We start from the raw sequence: 19818 nt of genomic DNA, 5'->3' as shown, positions 1-19818 counted from the left end.
AAGGGACTATGTCGACCTGGGCAAGTGCTCTCCTGCTCTCTCCGGAAGGGGACAAGCTCTATTCCTTGAATGACGACACGGACATGTCGCAGATTAGCGAGCAGGAAACGTCGCAAGAGAGCGACTCTGGAGAGGAGTCCCCAGCCACAATGAAGAGGCATCATATCCAATCCTTGAACGACGGGCCAGGGCTGAAGGCAGATGCTCGGACTCAGCCACCAGGCGGCTGGAATGGGATTACTCTGCATCAACACTGTCAGCATGTACTAGTAATGGCCCCGAAGTAGGAGGTGTGGGTGGCGCTAGCAAACCTATTTAGGGCAATCCCTTTGGAATTCCAAAAATCTTGGTTTATTATTTTGGAAGGTTTAATTAATCGGTTTATTTGGGCACATGGGAAGACGGGCTCTTCGGTTTATGTCTTTATCACGGGGAAAGGGTGGCTTTTCAGTTCCTGATTTCCGTAGTTAATATTTGGCAGCCGCCTTGCAATATATGGGGATACTGGTAGGGTCTTGTCCTGGGGACATGGAAGGGGATCTCCCAGATGGCTATAAATTATTACTGGGTGAAGATGCAGAGAACTGTTTTTTTAAATTCACGGAGCCTAGCTACTATAAACGGACAAAATTTAAGACGCTGATTGCCGCTTTTAAGATCTGGGGTGCGTTAAAGAACAAGATTGGATTTGGGAGACTCAATCATTATACTGTGTTATATAAATATCCCACTTTTCCGGAGATCTTCTCTGATGAGATTATGACAGGATGGGCTACTAAGGGTGTCTGAAAGGCTGGGGATGTAATTGGGAAGCAAGGGTTTAGCCAATTTAAAGATATACAGATGGAGTTTGGGCTGGAAAGAGGCAATTTCTTTAAATATCTACAGCTGCGTAGCTTTTTCTGCAAACAAATTGTGGGGGCTGGTGGGTTGATACTATGCGTGGTACGACTAAGGGAGTCATTAAGCTGATTTATGCGGAATTGATGAGTCTACAACAAGATGATTTAACTAAACATGAGACTAAATGGACTGAGCGTGTGGGGGCTGCCCCGGACGCACTCTCAAAATCTTTAGAGATGGGTCAGTCGGTTCTGTGTTCGACAGGGCTTCAGGCACAACACTTTAAAACTGCTTTCTCTCTATACTACACCCCAGCCAGAATAGCACAGTTGGGCGGGCTTTCAGGAACTACATGTCCCCGATGTGGGGGCGGAAGCAGATTTGGTGCATATGTTCGCCTCTTGCCCTCGCCTGTAGGGGTTGTTGGATCTGATTACGGAGTACCTAGATCGTTCACTTGGAGTAAAAACTACATTAACCCCGGAATTTATTCTTCTTGGAATAAGTAGTTCAGGCCAAAATGAGTTCGCTTACCGATTTATTTTTGTTGCTATGGCGGTTCTAAAGATCCTTATTGCTTCTGCCTGGTTAGACCCTCTCCCCCCTACCTTTCAGCAATGGCTGGCTCGCCTACTTTCTATATGTACTAGCAGCCCGTCCCGACGTTGTCCGGGTATGAAATAGAATGTGTGTAATGTGTGTATTCAGATACGGTCATTCGCGTGTTCCCCCGCTTGAGGCCCAGCTGCATCCCTGGTTGATGTTAGCAGGCGCGTGTCCCCCCGCTTGAGGCCCAGCTGCAGCCCTGGTTCATGTTAGCAGGCGCATGTAATTAGTGTAGTGATCCGCCGCCTGAGCCTGGCTACAGCCCTGGCTGATGTTAGCAGGCGCGTGTAATTTGGTTTAATGTGATAGTTCAGTAACAGCGCGCATGAGAGGCTGCAGTAATGGTCCCCGCAGACACGCTCAGTCGCGTGTGCCCCCTCTTGAGGGCTAGCGGCAACCGTCTAACAATTAGAATTGTGTGAGTCTTGGAAGATTGTTTCCCGCTGTTCTTATTTTTTTATGACCCACACCAACGCTCTTTGGCCCTGAGTGCTTTTTAGACGCACCCAGGCCAAGCCACACACTGCGTTCGGCCCTTTCAGACGCACCCAGGCCAAGGCACACACTGCATTCGGCACCCCCAGTATGTGTGAGACAACGGGCAGTACCACGCTTCGAGGTGAACGCCTTTGTGACGCCCCAGCACACGGCCACAGCAGACGATCTGATTAATGTACGACCCAGATGGCATGAAGTGCGGAACGTAGCACATGCCCCCAGCGTTTGTCATGCCCCCAGCGTGCCCCTTGATGCGGCGCAATTGGCGCTCCACATGGCATGAAGGGCGGACACACGCCCACAGCGCGGACATACGCCCACAGCGTTTGTCATGGCCCCATTGTGTCACGACCCCAGCGTGCCCCTTGATGCGGCGCAATTATGACTCACATGGCATGAAGGGCGGAACGTACAACACGCCCCCAGCACACGCCCACAGTAGAACGCAGACAAGCCCACAAGGGACTACTTTGCTGGCACGGTTCTTTTACCTTTTAAATGTATATGGTGGCCGTCTGCATAGCCTCTGTCCTTCTGCTGCAACTGCCCTTTCCAACGCTGTATTGGGTGTTGTGATTGGTGCTGTGGTTACTGAGATTACCTGCCTCAAGGCTTTGGACACTCTCTTTATAATATTAGTATATATATACATATATATATATATATATATATATATATATATATATATATATAATTCACTGAAAAAACCATAGGTTTGAAACCAAATATAGTTAGCTGGATAATTTAATCATACAAAACCATTGAAATTCCCATATATAGTTAGTTGCACTAACTATATATTTCGCGCACCCGCAATCCACTGCTGATGATGTCACATATTACATCATTCATGACATGGTCAGTGACATCACTGATGATATCACTGATGACATCTCAAATGACATCACTGATGACATCACTGATGACATCTCAAATGACATCACTGATGACATCTCAAATGACATCACTGATGACATCTCAAATGACATCACTGATCACATCACTGATGACATCATTCATGTGATAATACGATGAACCTCTTCAGACTCTAATATAACCTTAGATACACTCAGTGTATACAGACACTCACACACTGTCACTCATCCATGGAGTTACTCACACACCTAGTCAGTCATGCAAAGAATCAATCACACCTCCATTTCCTCAACTATACAGTTATACACACCTTACTTATTCAAACATATACTAACACATACTTACTCTCTTATACAATCCCTGATACAAGTTCACAATGATCCATACAGCCACTCACACATTCACTGGCTCTCATGCACAGGTATTTATATATGCCAACTCTCACATGTACTGTGTTTTACTTATGTACTTACTTTGACATGTAGCATTGAGATATCCATTCACTCATCAATACACTCATGCACACAGTCATTCACCAATACAGCTGTTTCTACATGCACTCTTGAACCCATACATCTAGTGAATCAACTGCTCACACATCTATGCACAGAGTCACACACCTCCCAGCCACCCACACACACACTCAGTCTCCCATACAATTACTTGGGCAACCAATCAATAACCCATATAGTCACTCATATAGCTACTGTTCAACACATGCAGCAGTTTACACAACAACAGACATACTGATGCACAAAATGAGACAGTTTATTCACTAACCCATGCATTCAGTGAGACACATTAAATCACTCACTCATACAGTCAGTCATGCACCTACTAAATCCTTCATCCAGACAGTTATACATTCACTCATTCTTCAATCTGTAAAACATATTTAAACTTTACAGAAACATACAATGACTCGATGATGTCATCAGTGATGTCATCAGTGATGTCATTTGAGATGTCATCAGTGATATCATCAGTGATGTCACTGACCATGTCATGAATGATGTAATATGTGACATCATCAGCAGTGGATTGCGGGTGCGCGAAATATATAGTTAGTGCAACTAACTATATATGGGAATTTCAATGGTTTTGTATGATTAAATTATCCAGCTAACTATATATGGTTTCAAACCTATGTTTTTTTCAGTGAATTTTCAAGGTTTTGTAAATGCAAATTCCTAACTATATATGGTCTCAAACCTATGGTTTTTTCAGTGAATTTCAATGGTTTTTTAATAGCAAATATCTATAGCTGTAAAATATATTCTTCTTTATAATGAAGACTATATTTTCTATGCATATTTCAATGGTTTTGTGTGAGTAAAATATCAACTTTAAAGGTTTTCTAAATACTAATTCCTAACTATATATGGTCTAAAACCTATGGTTTTTTCATTGAATATATATATAGATATAGCAATCCGCATTGAAGAATAAGTGGGTGTATAAGTGTCTGGATGGAGGATTTAGTAGCAGTGTGATTGACTGTTTACTTGACTAATTTGTAGTGTGTCACTAAATATATTGGATAGTGACTAAACTGTGTGAATACTATTTTTTCTATATATTTAATAGTTTTTTTTGGGATGTATGAAAGTATTTTTTATTTTTTATTTTTTTGCTTCGGTACGCTTCCGGTGCGCTCCCCGGGGTGCGCCCCGTTAGCGTAACTTTGCATCGCGCCCCGGTTCGCGCCCCGGGAAACGTTCCGTTAGCGCAACTGACGCGATCGAAAACAACATCGTGTCGCGTAAGTGTGACCTATCGCGTAGCCGCGTGATGCGTCTTATGACGCGCTGCGTTAGCGCACTCGGAAGCGCTCCGGAGCGCTACAGAGCGCGACACGCAGCGCCCCGGAAGCGCTCCGGGGCGCGGCGCAGGGCGCGTAACGTAAGCGTAACAGGTCATGTGACCTGAAAATAACACTTTTCATTGGTTCAGACATTTTTTTTTTCAAAATGATGAAAGCCCCCACCTTTTTACCTCATTCTTACTTTCTACTTCCAGAGAGCAAGACCTGTTTTTGACAATGGCTTCTGTAATAGCTGCAGCTGCTGCTTCTCAGCAACCACCACCACCACCACCACCAAAAGGACCACATCCAACACTGGACTTTGGTGGAGAGGAAGATAATGAGGACGAAGAGGAGGAGGAGGAGGAAGAACAAGTAAGGCAGTTCCTGCCAGAAACACCAAGGCAGAGCCATATTAAAGACCACTACATATGGCAATTTTTTAAATTTCCACCTGGACAAAAGATGGTCAATGCACCCCAGGTGTCTTGTTTGATATGTAAAAATGTACTTTCTCGTGGCAACCCCAACAAGAAATACAGCTTTGGGAATCATACAATGATTCGCCACATGGAGCGGTGGCATCCTAATAATCTTTCCCAAGCACAAGTAAGGGATCTTGCTGCCAACCCCCCAAATGTCATCCTCAGCACCTCCAGTGGACAAAGCTCATTCGCCGGACCAGAAGGCCGAGAAATGATCCACAATATTCAAACTCCTTTTGAAAACTACAAAATAGTTTGTATATATTGTGGAGTAACTATTTGTTATGGAGAGAAGAGTATTACTTTGATTAACCGAGCTGGAGAAAATCATGAATGCAACAAGAAGAGAAAACAATGAATCCTTTTTATTTTTTTTTGCTCCTGTTGAGACATGTTCAAACCCTGCTTTTTTGTTATTTCCCCTAAAAAAACACAAAAAAAACACAAAATAGTTTTCAAAAATCATAAAAAATCAAAAAATTGTTCAGAAAATTAATTAAAACATTAAAAAAAAGAAAAAGAATAAAAAAAGTTCTTTTCAGAACTACCTTCCATTTATAACAAAATTGCTAACATTTTTATACCCTGTCTTTCTTTTTTTTCTCTTTGTTGCGCTTCCCGGAGCGTTGCCCGGTTCAAGTACCGGACGCTTAACCCGTGAAAATTTATATGGGCCCTTTCAACCACCCTCAGTAAACCCAGGGGGTCAGAGGGTGTCTACCATGCCCCCTTTTACCCATTCCCAACATTCTTTGCCCTCCATCTTGTGTATAAATTCTATCGAAACACAAGATGGTGGACTCACGTGGCTATGCCGGTCACGCTTCCCGGTTCGCTATCCGGTGCGCGAACCAGGCGCTTAACCCGCGAAAATAAAAAAATTATTATTTTTTTTTGCTTTAAATGGGCCTTTTCAGCCACCCACTTCAAATCTAGGGGGTCAGGGGGTGTCTACCCTGCCCCCTTTTATTCATTTCCCCTTTCGTTATTGCCACCTCTTGTCTCTCGATCTTACCGAGAGACAATCCGCTTCTCCTCGCGAAGTTCCGTTACGCGTCTGGTACGCGAACCGGGACGCTAACCGGGACGCTGTCACAGATATATATATTTTTTAAAACGTTAATTTCTCAAAATCCACTGGAGCACATATATTGAGACATAGCAAAGGCACGTCGGGCAAACCATATCTACAATTTTGCCAAGTTTCGTGTAAATCCATTCAGCCGTTCGAGCTAAAAGTGAGTCGAACCGCCCTATGGAAAAATGAATGGGAAAAACGCGTTTTGGGACCCCCCTTTTTTCTCGCCCCCCCCTTGACGAAACCCTCCCAAACTTTCAGGGACTGTTCCTGAAAATTTCAGCCAATTCCGTCCACAAACGCCAAAGTTATTCGACATAGAATTTTCAGAAATCCCATAGGAAAAAAATCGCCAGTAGGTAATATATATATATATATATATATATATATATATATATATATATATATATATATATATATATATATATATATTTTGATACCGATACCCCTTGGTTCCTTTTCGCCAGAATTTGCAGCGCTCTCTCGCCGGTTCGTAAATCCCGGCGGCAGAACCACGCCGCATTTAAATCCACAACCAATTCCCCCAGCTGGGAGAAAAACGGGACGAACTCGCGTTTGTCTTCACTTATGTGCTTTTTTATTTAATCCTCACAGCATGGAGTTTCTCAAGCAGGCAGGCACAAATATACACGTTTCGGGATAGCATATCCCTTGTTCACGATCAATTTGGCTCCAGGCTCTCAGTCTCAATATATTATTATATATTATTACATCATTTCCGGTTTGATGTTATTTTGGCCCTTGGCCTTCTGGATGATGTAGTTTTTTGCAATTTTTTTTTTTGTAAAAGTTTTATTTTATTTTGAGTTACATAGAGAAATAAACAAAGGGCTGCGGGGGAACCGCACAGTACCCAAAAGCAAGGTAAGAGCCTTGTACGCACATCAGCAGTGTCCCAAGCTATAGCAAACGCATATCCAGACCAGGCTCAAGACAACAGAGCAATTAGGACCACCGTACACAGTGCGCTATCAGCTTATCATTAGGCCGGGCCAGCTAAGACGACCAGTGCCGCAATGTACCGGACCCCAGACCTCCAGGTTCCATACAAGCAATGCAGATAGTCAAATCGTGGATCCTCCACAGCCCAAAAAAACCCAAACAACCAACATCCCCTTCCCACCCCCTCCCTCCCCCCCGGTGGTGACGCCATTCACTCAACACTCAAACAGATCCACATCACACTTGAAAGAGGTGCATCGACCTCACCGAGGCCGGACATACGGCCGAGGGCAACCACTTAGAAAGAAACGTAACCAGAGGACCCCACTGATACCGGAAATTCTTATACTGGCCCAAGAAGATGTCCGCCACTCTCTCCAAACTGAGCAACCTCCATAACCGCGCATGCCACAGTGAGACCGCCGGGGCCTCCTTCTTCTTCCAGGCCGCTGCTAGTGTGAGCTTCGCTGCGCCTAGGCACAGCCACAAAATCTTTTTATCTGCCCTGGTCTGATAGATTAGGCCAGGATCACGCAGTCCTAGCAGGACGCAAGCCATAGAGTCATCAATGGGATAAGTCAAAATGTCCTTCATATGGGAAAGGATTTCCTCCCAATACGGACGGATCACCGGGCAGTCCCACCAGATATGGCGGAAATCCCCCAGAAGTCCGCAACCCCTCCAGCACTTATCCGAGGTCCCCGGGAAAATGCGGTGAAGCCTAGTCGGGCACATATACCATTGCATGACCGTTTTGAGGTGGGCTTCCCTCAAGTGCAAGGAATGGTTAAAGGACGTCAAATCGCGCCACAGCGCCGACCATTCCGCGTCCGAGACCTCTCGCCCCAGCATTTCCTCCCATTGCCCCATGTAACGAGGTCGAGGAGTTATCGTCGATTGAAGCAACAGCTGGTAAATGAAGGAGATGGCCCCTTTCATGGCAGACGTCCGCAAAATAAAGGCTTCAAACGGCGTCGGCGGTCTCGTAGCCGCCTCCACCACTCCAGGTGACGTAGCCCAGTGAAGCAGCTGAACATGCCGGAATTGCTCAGTCTGGGGGACCCCATAATCTCTCATACAATTAGCGAAAGTGAGGGTGTCCAGGCCATGGAACAAATGGGTCAACGCCCGACACCCCCCCTCCCTCCACACCGCAAACGGTCCTTCATGTAGCGCCGGCGGGAAAGCCGGGTTGTAATGCAAGGGCGTAAACGGCGAAGGGAATGTGGTCCAACGGTCATCTCCCGCCAGTGAGTCCCACACCTTCAACACCGTGCTGGTGGGGGTGCTGATATATGCATTGAGGGGGCGGTCCTTCTTTGGTTTCCAGGCCAAGTCCCAAATTGACCTACCGGCAACGCATCGGTCCATATGGAGCCAGTGTTTCTCGGAGGTCTGTTGCGACCACTCTACCAAAACTCTCAGTTGCGCCGCTTTGTAATATAACTGCAGGTCTGGGAGCCCAACCCCACCCTCTGATCTCGGTCGACGGAGAACTGCATATGACACCCGTGCCTGACCCCCCTGCCACACGAAACGCAGTAAGGAAGTCTTGAGGTGCCGAAAGAAATCGCTGCCCATGGGGATAGGCAAGGCTTGGAATAAATATAAGAATTTAGGGAGGAGGACCATCTTCACGGCATGGATTCTGCCCAGCCACGACAGAAATTTCGGCTTCCACCTGTCCAATTCGGCCCGAGATTTCGCCAGCAAGGATGGGAAATTGGCCTGGAACAGCCCGCCCACCGTCGGTGTCAGATGGACCCCCAGGTAGACAATCGAACCTGCGGCCCAGGCTAACGGAGTCAGCGGCCGCACCCGGTCCCTCTCAACCTGCGACAGGGTAAGGTTCAGGATGTGCGACTTGCTATAGTTGACCTTAAAGCCCGCCACTTCCTCAAATTCCAGCAATGCCTCCCTGACGTAAGGAAGCGAGCTCTCCGGATCCGCAATAGAGAACAAGACATCGTCCGCGAAGAGCGAAATCTTATGCTGCTCCCCCGCGAATGGTAAACCTCGGATCCCCTCATGCTCCCGCACCGCCACCGCCAGCGGCTCGATGCTCAGCGCGAATAGCAGGGGGGACAGAGGGCAACCCTGTCTAGTGCCGCGAGTGTGAGCAAAGAATGCTGACATATGACCATTCACCGCAACCCGGGACCTGGGGCAGCAGTAATTAGCCCTCACCATAGCGATGAAGGTCTCCGAAAAACCAAAGGCAGTCATAGTATTGAAGAGGAACCCCCAATCCACCCTATCGAAGGCCTTCTCGGCGTCCAGGCCTACTAGGACCGCCGGTATACGAAAGCGTTCCGCTTTTTCTATCAGATGCACCACCCGACGTGTGTTATCATGCGTCTGGCGCCCCTTGATAAAGCCAGACTGGTCCGGGTGGATCAGCGCCGGCATAAGGTCTTGTAGCCTACCTGCCAGGATCGCCGAATACAATTTAGCGTCCAGATTAAGAAGCGCTATCGGGCGAAAGGAGGCACACTGTGTCGGATCCTTCCCCGGCTTTGGCAAGACCGTAATCATCGCCTCCGCCAGGGAGCCAGTGGAGGAACCAGAGGCGGCCATGTCATTAAAAAGAGCGACCAAGAAGTCACAGAGCTCGGAGGCGTAAGATTTATAAAACACAGCAGTGTACCCGTCCGGGCCAGGCGCCTTGTGAAGCTTCAAGTTCTTAATAGCCGCTAGCACCTCCTCCCTGGTAATCGGTGCCCCTAAGAGCTCATTCCATTCCTTAGACACCTGCGGAAGGGTTAGGCGCCCCAGGTAATCTTCTTGGGCAGCCGTTCCTATTTGCTCCCCCTTGTATAGGTCCGAGTAAAAGCGACCAAAGATGGCCGCCTTCGTCTCGTCCCGATGCTGCAGTAGTCCAGCAGAGTCGCGGATCCCTCCAATGTACTCACGCTCTCGCCTGTCACGAAGCTGTCGGGCCAAGTGCCTCCCCACCTTGTTGCCACAAGAGTAGGACTGACGGCCCAACCTCAGAAGGGTGAACTCCGCCCTGTTACTGTAATGGGCCCTCAGTTTCCCCCGTACCGCCGTGAGAGGCCGGAGGGTCACCCTCGAGGGGTTGAGTTTATGTGCCTGCTCGAGAGTAGCCAGCTCAGCCTCCAGGGCCTCCCTCTCCTTGCGTCGCATCCTATTGAGCTGAGCGTTAAGGCCCAAGCAAGTGCCCCTGATGGACGCCTTAAAGGCATCCCACGTGTTGGGCACCGAGGTATCAGACGGTGGATTGAGGGCAAAGAACTCCCTAATGGCCACCCGCAGCGCCTTGTTAGAAGTTTCGTCCCGAAGCACCGATGCCGGGAAGTACCACTTCCGTTGCCCGGAGCCTGTCGGCGACCAGCGCAGTGTAAGCACCAGCATGCTGTGGTCCGAGACCGAGAGGGGCAGTATGGTGGAGTCAAGGACATCTCCTCTAAGAGCCTGGCTAAGGAATATATGGTCCAGTCGTGAATACGTGCGGTGCACATGAGAAAAAAACGTGTAATCCCTGGACGTTGGATGTAGAGACCGCCACCCATCAACTAACCCCATGCCCTCAACCGTTTGCCGTGACACCTCTGAGAACACACCAGTATCCGCCCTGCGAGAGCCAGAACGGTCCAGCTCTCCGTCCCACACCAAATTACAGTCCCCCATGATGAACAACTGCCCTTCAACAAAATCACCCACTTTACGCAACAAACCTTGCAAAAACTTATTCTGGCCAGTATTAGGAGCATACAGCACAATAAAGGTACAGAGCCGCCCCTGAACCAGCCCCCTCACCATCAACCAGCGGCCCTCCCTGTCTGTGCGAATCGCCTCAGGCTGGAAACGCAGCGAAGCACGGAAGAGAAGGGCCACCCCCTTGTGCTTTGTGGACGCAGAGGATCTGTATATCAGAGGGTATGCCTTATGCTTAAGACGCAGCTCATCTGCGCGTGTAAGGTGAGTTTCCTGCAGACCCACTATATCTAACTGGTGGTCCGTTATATATTTCCACACCCTTTGCCGTTTCTGTGGAGAGTTCAGTCCCTTAACGTTCCAGGTTCCTATGCTAACAGGCATCGGGAGACAAAAAACCAGAATCCTGTATAACTCGGGGGCAGGCCCTCCACCCCTGCCGTAAGATGCCCTGGTTACAACCCATGGTAAGAACAGGGTCCCGCCAACCCTCCGCCCCACTGTCCCAACCTCGAGTCCCAGGCCCACCCGCCTCGCATCCCCCATACCAACAGCACCTCCCATTCTCCCTCTCAGCACCACACAACACCATCCACAGCACGACTGCGTCACCACCAACCCCCCCCCCCAACCCCAACACCCCAAACAACCCCCCCAAGACCCTCCCCCCCCAGAAACCCCCTCACAAACCATCAGAAGTCCAAAGGGGCCCTCCTTGGGAGGGCTAGGAGACATCGGCCGATGTCCCCCACGAATCTCGTACCTGGGTGTCTTCTCACAAAGTACACACGAACCCACGGTACCTGCAGGGGTGCGCCCCTCCGGCGCCATCCAGAATCCTCGTCAGAAATCATGCCGCCCCGGAACCAAGTTGAGAGGCTGACAGCGTGACAGTGGCAACCGAGGCCACCGCGTCGACCCGTTCTTGCATGCTGGTGGGCCTGTCAGGCACCCTCCTCCCCCCCTCCCCGCCCACCCTGTGCCAGGAGGGGGACCTTCGCCGGCCCCTAGCAGAGGGACTCCTATCGCCAGGTGAAGCATCCGGGCCGTCGATCCCCAGTAGATCCATGGCCACTTGAAGGGACCTGATCTGTTCAAGCCTGTTGTTCCAACGAAATATGATGCGGAACGGGTGGCCCCAGGAGTAAGCAATGTTGCGGTCCCGCAGGAAGGCAGTCACTGGTCTAAACTCACGCCGTTTCTGTAGAGTAGAAGCCGCCAAATCCTGGTACAGCTGCGGGTGGTGCCCACGAAACTGGATAGACGTAGCCTCCCGGGCCTTCTTCAGAATGCGCTCTTTCAACTGAAAATCGTGGACGCAAACGAGGATGTCAGGCGGAGGGCCCCCCCCGCGCCTAGGAAGACCAACCCTATGGGCCCTGTCCATCTTAACATCCGTTAGTTCTTCGTCACCCAAGATCTGCCGGAACAGCTCCAGTACATAGCCTCTCAGATCGCCGGACTCCCCGTCCCAAGGCACCGACTTAATACGGATGTTGTTCCGTCTGGAGCGATTCTCCAGGTCCTCCGCGTGGGACTGCAGGTCCAGATTCTGTTCCCTAAGACGCAGCACATCCTGTTGCAGCTGATGTACATCATTAGCCAAGGTAAGATCATGGTCCTCGAGGGTGGCTACCCTCTCGCCAACTCCATCCAGGTCTCTCCTCACCTCCCTAAGGTCCGACGCGAGCTGGGACCGCAGCTCTGAGATGTCATCTTTAATGGAAGCAAATAGCTCCGTCATGAACGCTTTTGTGACCGGCGCCTCACCGTCTCCCGACGCGGAGGAGGAGCTCCCCCCAGGCGATGGCGGAAGATGGGAGCCCCTGGACAGGCCATCCTTGTTAGTCTTCCCCCTCCTCTGGTTGTTCGCCATATCAAGACCGGCCGTGTGCGTCTCCCCAGTCCGACCACCAATCGCCGGTGACCACAACCCACAGCGTCAATCGCCGGCCACGAGATGGGGCGACCGAGGCGGGGCCCCCTTGGGACCTTCTTCGATGTGTCAGGGCCGCTATCGCAGGTCCGCTCCTCTGCACGGCCAGCCCTCCAGATCTTGCGGCAGCCCCCACCAGGCCACAGGTCAGTTGTGCTCGTGCCCCCAAAGACCAGGGAACGTCTCACACGCTCGGGCCACTGCTCCGCGAGGTAATGGCGCCCGGGGCGCTGCACGGCCAGGCCCTCCAGGTCAAGCTTCACTCAAGTTGTAGGACGCAGCAGAGGCTCCAGATGCCTCGCCTCCCCCTCCACTACTGACCGCCGCCGTCCCTGTCGCCTTGTAAGCGGAAGCTACTGGCGGCCGCAATCCTCAATCGTCCCACTCAAGGGGGCCGCCTAGCCCGCACCAGGCCGTCTTCACTTCCGGCCAGAGCTCAATGTCATCCCCTCGTAAGTCCGGCCCAGCAGTCCGGCTCAATCGGCGCCCTTCACGGGCCAGATCGCGGCCCCGAGCCCCCCGGCCGCCTCCAGGCGCTCACCTCCCTCCGGTCTGCAGGGACTCTGCTCCACCGGTCCGCAGTCAGCCTCCGGCTCCGCCGCCGCTCACACAGCGCGACACACGGGAAGGGGGTAGCGGGGCAAACGCCGACCTCCGGGGATCCCGTCGGCTGCTGAAGCTCTCGAGGTGCCTCTCCAGGCCTCGGGCCGACCTGCAGTTCCTCTCTGCGACCGCTCTGCCTGCACTTCCTGTCGGCCTCCCTTCTACTGCAGCCCGGCGTCGGACAGGCCCTCCGCCGCCTCCGCTCCAAGAGCGCGCCTCTCCTCTCGGGACGCTTCAAGGGACCAGCGCCGCCACCAGCACTCAGCCACAACGCTCCGGTGCCCTTTGGCAATAGAGCCACCGGTCAAAGCACGGTTCCGGGGGTGCTATTCGGTGCTTTGTTAAATTCGGCGCCGGAGGGAACGCAGAGAACGTCTCACTCCGTCGCCATCTTGGCCACGCCCCCCTTTTGCAATTTTTTAATACATTTTTTTATCCGTCTGCATAGCCTATGTCCTTCTGCTGCAACTGCCCTTTCCAACGCTGTATTGGGTGTTGTGATTGGTGCTGTGGTTACTGAGATTACCCGCCTCAAAGGTTTGGGCTCTCTCTTTATAATATTATATAGTAATATAGTATAGTATGGATTTTTTGCAATTTTTTAATACATTTTTTTTATCCGTCTGCATAGCCTATGTCCTTCTGCTGCAACTGCCCTTTCCAACGCTGTATTGGGTGTTGTGATTGGTGCTGTAGTTACTGAGATTACCCGCCTCAAAGGTTTGGGCTCTCTCTTTATAATATTAGTATGGATGGATGGATAGTATGGATTTTTTGCAATTTTTTAAATATTTTTTTTTATCCGTCTGCATAGCCTGTGTCCTTCTGCTGCAACTGCCCTTTCCAACGCTGTATTGGGTGTTGTGATTGGCGCTGTGGTTACTGAGATTACCCGCCTCAAAGGTTTGGGCTCTCTCTTTATAATATTAGTATGGATAACGGAGAGTGCGATTTATGAACGGAAGGGAATGAAAGTGAAGCTGTTGGGAAGGAATATTTGGGCACCTCTAATAAAATCGAAGGAATCTGAATAATCTAAGTTAACCTGGGAGTAAACTCTTGATGTTGGTATAAACTGGTTAAAACAAATCAGAACTTCTGTGTCTCTTGAAATGTGGTTTTTGACAAATAGCTCATCCATGTATTACTGTATTTTAGTTGTTGATTTTTTATTATGCTGCTCATCTGACTGTTTGTTCTTGTCCCTTTGTCTCCTTCTTAAACCTCACATATTTGTGGTTTTTGTTTTTGCTGATGTTATCTGCCTGTGCTGATTCCTTTGAAGGAAAAAGAGAAAATCTTAATAAAAAATGTTTAAAAAAATAAATCAAAAGGACTTCGAGCTGAGCCTGGCTTAAGGCTCAGACATGGCTCGAGCTTTCAGTGCCTCACCCTCCTCAACCTTGTGGCCTGAACCTGGCTCGTTATTGGAATTTCAAATTGGTTGACAACAGGCTCAGTGCATCCAAATTAACCACAGGGGGAACAATTTCCAAAGAAAGAAAGAAAACAATATACAATCAATGAAATAAAACTGAAATGCAGTGGATTGCAAGCCAGCCCGACCACTAAAGGCACAGTGGGATCTTGTACATAAACATTGTGGCAGTTAACTAAGCACTGCTCCAATGTGCGTCTGCTCATCTGATTCCTAGTACATCAGTTTCCTGTTTCTGTTTGTCCCCTTGGTCTACCTGACCTTTTAAGGCCTTGCCCTCTTATCTCTTGTCTTCCTGCTTTAGATCATCCTTGTCCTCCTGGCCCTGTGTGTTGTCCTCATAGTCTTTCGGATACTGAACCCAACTGTCTGGGCCATCTTTGCCCTGGTTCTCTATGTTTGGGTCCTTTTGAGCCTCATCATTTTAGTCCTGGTACTCTGGGACATCCAGGTTCATTTCTCTTAGCCTTCCTGGTTCTAGCTGTTCTGGTCTTCCTGATCTTCCTCACCCTGTCCTGCTACCCCTCCAGGTCTTGGTCTTTCTGCAGCACTTGGTATTCTGGGCCCTGATCCTATGGTCATTGTCCCCATGGCACTTCTAGGGCTATCCCTGGTCCGATTGGTGCTGATCCTTCCAATCCTCCCTGTTCTGGTCCTGGTCCTCCTTGCTCTTGTCTTCCTGGCATTCTTGGTATGGTTACGGTTACCGTCTTTCCTTGATCTTTCTGGCCCTATTGGCCTCGATCTTGTCTTCCTGGATATGGTCCTGATCCTCTTGGCGTTGGTCTTCCTGCTGCTTTTCCTCGTGCTGCTGCACAAATTCATTATGGCCCTCCTTTATCTGCGCATCCTGGGCCTGGCATTCCTGTTGCCTATTTTCCTGGCTATTCTGTTACTTGCCTTGAAACGTGGACCTTCAGGCTGTGTTCATCCTGATCCTGGTGTCCCTGGTCCTGATCCTCCTTTTACTCCACACCCTGTTACTTCTGGTCCCAGTACTTAAAGTCCTGAACCTCTTTGCCCTGATCTTCCTGGCCCCCTAGGTCCTCTGATCAATGGCCCTCTCGGATCATTTTCTTCTAACTCTGGCTGCCTGTGTCCCTGGTCTCAGCTACATGTCAGTCCTGGCCAAGATCATGCTATTGTTTTGTTTTATAGTCCCTGTCCTTCTCAAAACTATAAGGAACAGGACCAAGAGGATCAGTGACAATGGGCACTGATCCTCTTGTTCCTGTTCCTTATAATTTGGGTTCTCTTGGACCTGACCCGCGTTCCATCTTAGCCTTGGTCTTCTTGATCCTGTTCGTCCTGGTCCTTCTTGTCCTTTAATGCTTTTTATCATGAACTTTGCCTTTTGGTCATCATATTCCTTCCTGGATCCCCCAGTTTTAGCCCATCTGGCCCTGATCCTTTGTGGTCCTCTTGGTTGTAGCAACCTTGTCCTGGTTCTCCTTACTGTCAACATACTAACCCTGCAGATCCTGGTCAATCTTGCTTCTTGTGTCCTGGTACTCTTAGTCTTTGTCCTTCTGGTTTGAGTTGTCCTCAGTCTGTTCCTTATCCATTTAGTCCAACTGGTACTGCAGCCATTGATCCACGGCCAGTTGATCCAGGTTCTTCTTGTTTGGGTCCTTGTTAGCCTGATAATTTTGGTCCTGGTCGTCCCATCTACCACTGTCATTCCACTTGGTCTTCCAGATTCTGGTTGGCCTTCTTTCTTCAGATCCTCTTCACTCTGGTCATGCTACTGATCTCACTGGACCCAGACTTTCTCACCCTTCTTAACCCTCTGTTCATTCTAACATAGGGTCTCCAGGATATGCTAGCCATGGTTCTTTCTGGTTGTGGTCTTCCTGGTCCTTTTTTCTGGCCCCATGGTCCTTCTTGATATGATATCTGTAGGCTCTCCTGTCACTGATCTTTCTCTCCATGTGTCTCCTGTTACTGGTCCTCTTTGGTCTGTCTACTTGGGTCTGCTACCCCTGGCCATGGTTGTCCTCGTCCCTCTGGACCTGGTTGGTGCGCACAGGCCCTCATAGCCCTTCTTGTCAATATGGTCCAGGGACCTCTTTACCTTCTACCTCTGGTCCTTCTATTCCTTGGGACATTGTCCACTGGGTCCAGACCCCCTGTTACATATCATCCTGGCCCTCCTGTTCCTTCTTACCCTATTTTTCATGCCATGTTCATCATCTAGTTGTTCCTGGTCCCCTCTGGCATTGGTAACCCAGGTCATGATAGAATAGGTTTCACTGAACCTGGTTCTTCTTGTCCTGGTCCTCTTGGCTCTGCCGTCCTAGCCCTCCTAGTGGTACACCTCTTGTTATTATTAATAATATAGATATTTGTTAAGAGCAACAAATCACTCTCAATAGGGTCTCTCGGCGCTGATGCACCCCACACAGGTCAGAATAGCAGAAATTAGAAAAGCCAGGTTTTGAGTCATTTTTTTAAATAGAGCTGGGACAGAGCAGGAGCGTATATGCAAGGGAATCTGGTTCCAACGTTGGGGGACCAGAATTAAAATAATGGCCCCTCCATGCATGGCTGTACGTATACGCTGAGGGCATAGTAAATTGTGTTAATTAGAACTGAGATTGCATGTTGGAACGTAAAGCTGCAGCTTATTTAGAAGATAGCTGGGCCACTTCCATGTAGACACTTATGTACCAGACAAAGACATTTAAAGAGGGCAAGCTTTTTGATGGGTTGCCAATGCAAAGGTTTTAGCATTGGGTCCGAGGGGGATCGGGGCGGTGGGCTACAGACCAGGCATGCAGCCATCTTTTGTAACACCTGGAGTTTGGCTAAAAGGCCCTCATTTATTGCTGCCATTAAGGCATTACCGTGGTCCTGTTGACTTACAATAAGTGCCTGGGTGAGTGATTTCCTGGTCTGCAAAGAAAGCCATTGGAAGTCTTTCCTACGAAGGCGCATCAAGCCAAAACAGGATCCACAGATCGAAATAACATGCTCTTTCATGGAGCATGTTAATATGGCCGTCTTGCAGGATGCGCACATTTCTAACTACCGTTTTAGGTCGAGCATTCAAGACCTCTTATATATACTTTAGTATATACTTTAGTACATATACTTTTGTATATACTTATGTGTGTATGTACTTAGTGGGCTCTGGAGATCAGCCCTAGGACTTGTCTGCCTTTGCTTAGGGACTTTTTTTTCTGTTCATTTGTCTCTATTTAACTGTCTTGATAGAAAATGACCAGCAGAGGTCAGTAAAATATCAGAATTGCTTTCTGGTGAGGCACTCTCTTTTCTTTATTTTTCTGGCAACTGCCTCTATTAAACTTTCTTGATAGAAAACGACCAGCAGAGTTTAGTAAAATACCAGAATCACTTTAGCATTCTCTAGATTCCAGTCCATAGAAATTGTCTTTCCAAATCTTGTATTTTCAGTGATATGACCACCGAAGGCCCTGCTTTTATTTTAAAAACATAGCTTTGGACTATACTATTTTCCTCTGAAAAGCACTATTTCTCTCCATGTGTTCCCATACCTGACGTGTAGCTATTTCAGTGCCCAGGCTAATGTGCTGCATAGCTAAATACATTTAGGCAAGTATGTAGCCTTAAGGCTAGAGCAAGCGACCTCGAAACTGGGGAACTAGGTTCGAGTCTCGTCAATGACGCTCAACATGCTGTGATTCTGGGCAAATCACTTAATCTCCCCGTGCCTAACAAAAATTAATTCTCCATCTGTAACTAAACAAGTTCTCATGTAAAGTGCTCTGATACCTGATATCCTCGGGTCTAGTTTGCGCTATATACAAATCTAAAAAGAACAAAACATATAAGGTCCCAAAGGCGAGACTAAATGCATTGCAAATGCTTGTTTGGGTTAGGGACCAACCCCAGTTCCTGGACCACCAGTCACTGTACCAAAAGGAATTGGGCCTTATTGTCATACTTTTGATCCTCCTCTTCCTTCTGCTTCCTGCCCTACCGGCCCCTCCACAATGACTTTAGTAAATGTAAAATTGATACTTGTATAGCGCACTACTCACCCGCAAGGGTCTCAAGGCGCTTGTACGAATACCGCTGTGAAACCCATCCTGGCTTTCCCTGTGAGGTGTCCACTCCTGGGCACCCCCAAAGTGGAGGCCAGGCATCCTTAGCGTTGTGGGGGCCGTTGTGGAGATTAAGCAAGCTATTGCCCAGAGTTGCAGAGTGGGACTCCATGATTGGAATAGGCACTGAGGCGAGAATTATCAGGTCCGTGGAATTTTTTGAGCCCAAGACCCGCCGAGGCGGGGAATTGAACCCTGGTCCCGGGCTAGACCTCTGCATCAGGGTCTGCTGCTCTAACCATTGAGCCACACTTCTCCACACTTTAGTCAGGTACAGCTTCAAAGCCTGTCACACAGATTTATTTTTTAGCTTCCAGAGTTCTTTTGCTGAGACAGCACTGCTATGTACAGATATGGGGGCCCATGCCAGTATGGCTGAAGGGGCTGCTCATGACATGCGATCAATAAGCATCAATGCCCTAAACCTACTCTGTTGTGTGAATAGTAAGAAAAAGTGTGCTTATTCACAAGCAGCGGAGTAAAATTACCCAGATGCATTACTTTCCTGATTCCTGCTTTAACTCCCCTATTCCAATGAAGCCTCATTACAGTGTCTCACTCAGTTTACCTCCTGCAAGTGCCCAAAGTACTGTGCACCCACCAGTGCTTAATTTGTAAAAACAAAAACAAAACAGAAAATACCACAGCACTCGTCAGGAGACCACTGCAGCTTGCATCACCCATTGCCCCTTCCAGTGCTGCCATTGACAGTACCAACACAACTATTAACCATCACACTCTACAAATGTGACAATTCAAACTATTCCAGGCCCCCAAAGCTGTAACAATGGTTTTGACATCAGGTACAGGTCATTTGTAATGTATATTGAAGTAATAAACAACTATTTTAGTGCTCATCTCTAAATAACCCAAATAGCATACTGTCATGAATGCAGGTGGCGACAATTAAGTGCCGGTGCTA

The 19818-nt window shown here is 48.8% G+C and overlaps 1 protein-coding gene across 2 annotated transcripts in view; it reads left to right on the top strand.

Annotated features, from left to right (window-relative positions):
• The window catches only part of IL17REL (interleukin 17 receptor E like), a 705004-nt gene that overhangs the window by 645680 nt on the left and 39506 nt on the right, over positions 1–19818 (top strand). The gene's annotated exons all lie outside the window — the stretch shown is intronic.

The sequence above is a fragment of the Lissotriton helveticus genome, chromosome 1_1 (genome assembly GCF_964261635.1).
Source record: "Lissotriton helveticus chromosome 1_1, aLisHel1.1, whole genome shotgun sequence".
NCBI classification, from domain to species: domain Eukaryota; kingdom Metazoa; phylum Chordata; class Amphibia; order Caudata; family Salamandridae; genus Lissotriton; species Lissotriton helveticus.
This window is presented reverse-complemented; position numbering and strand designations above follow the sequence as displayed.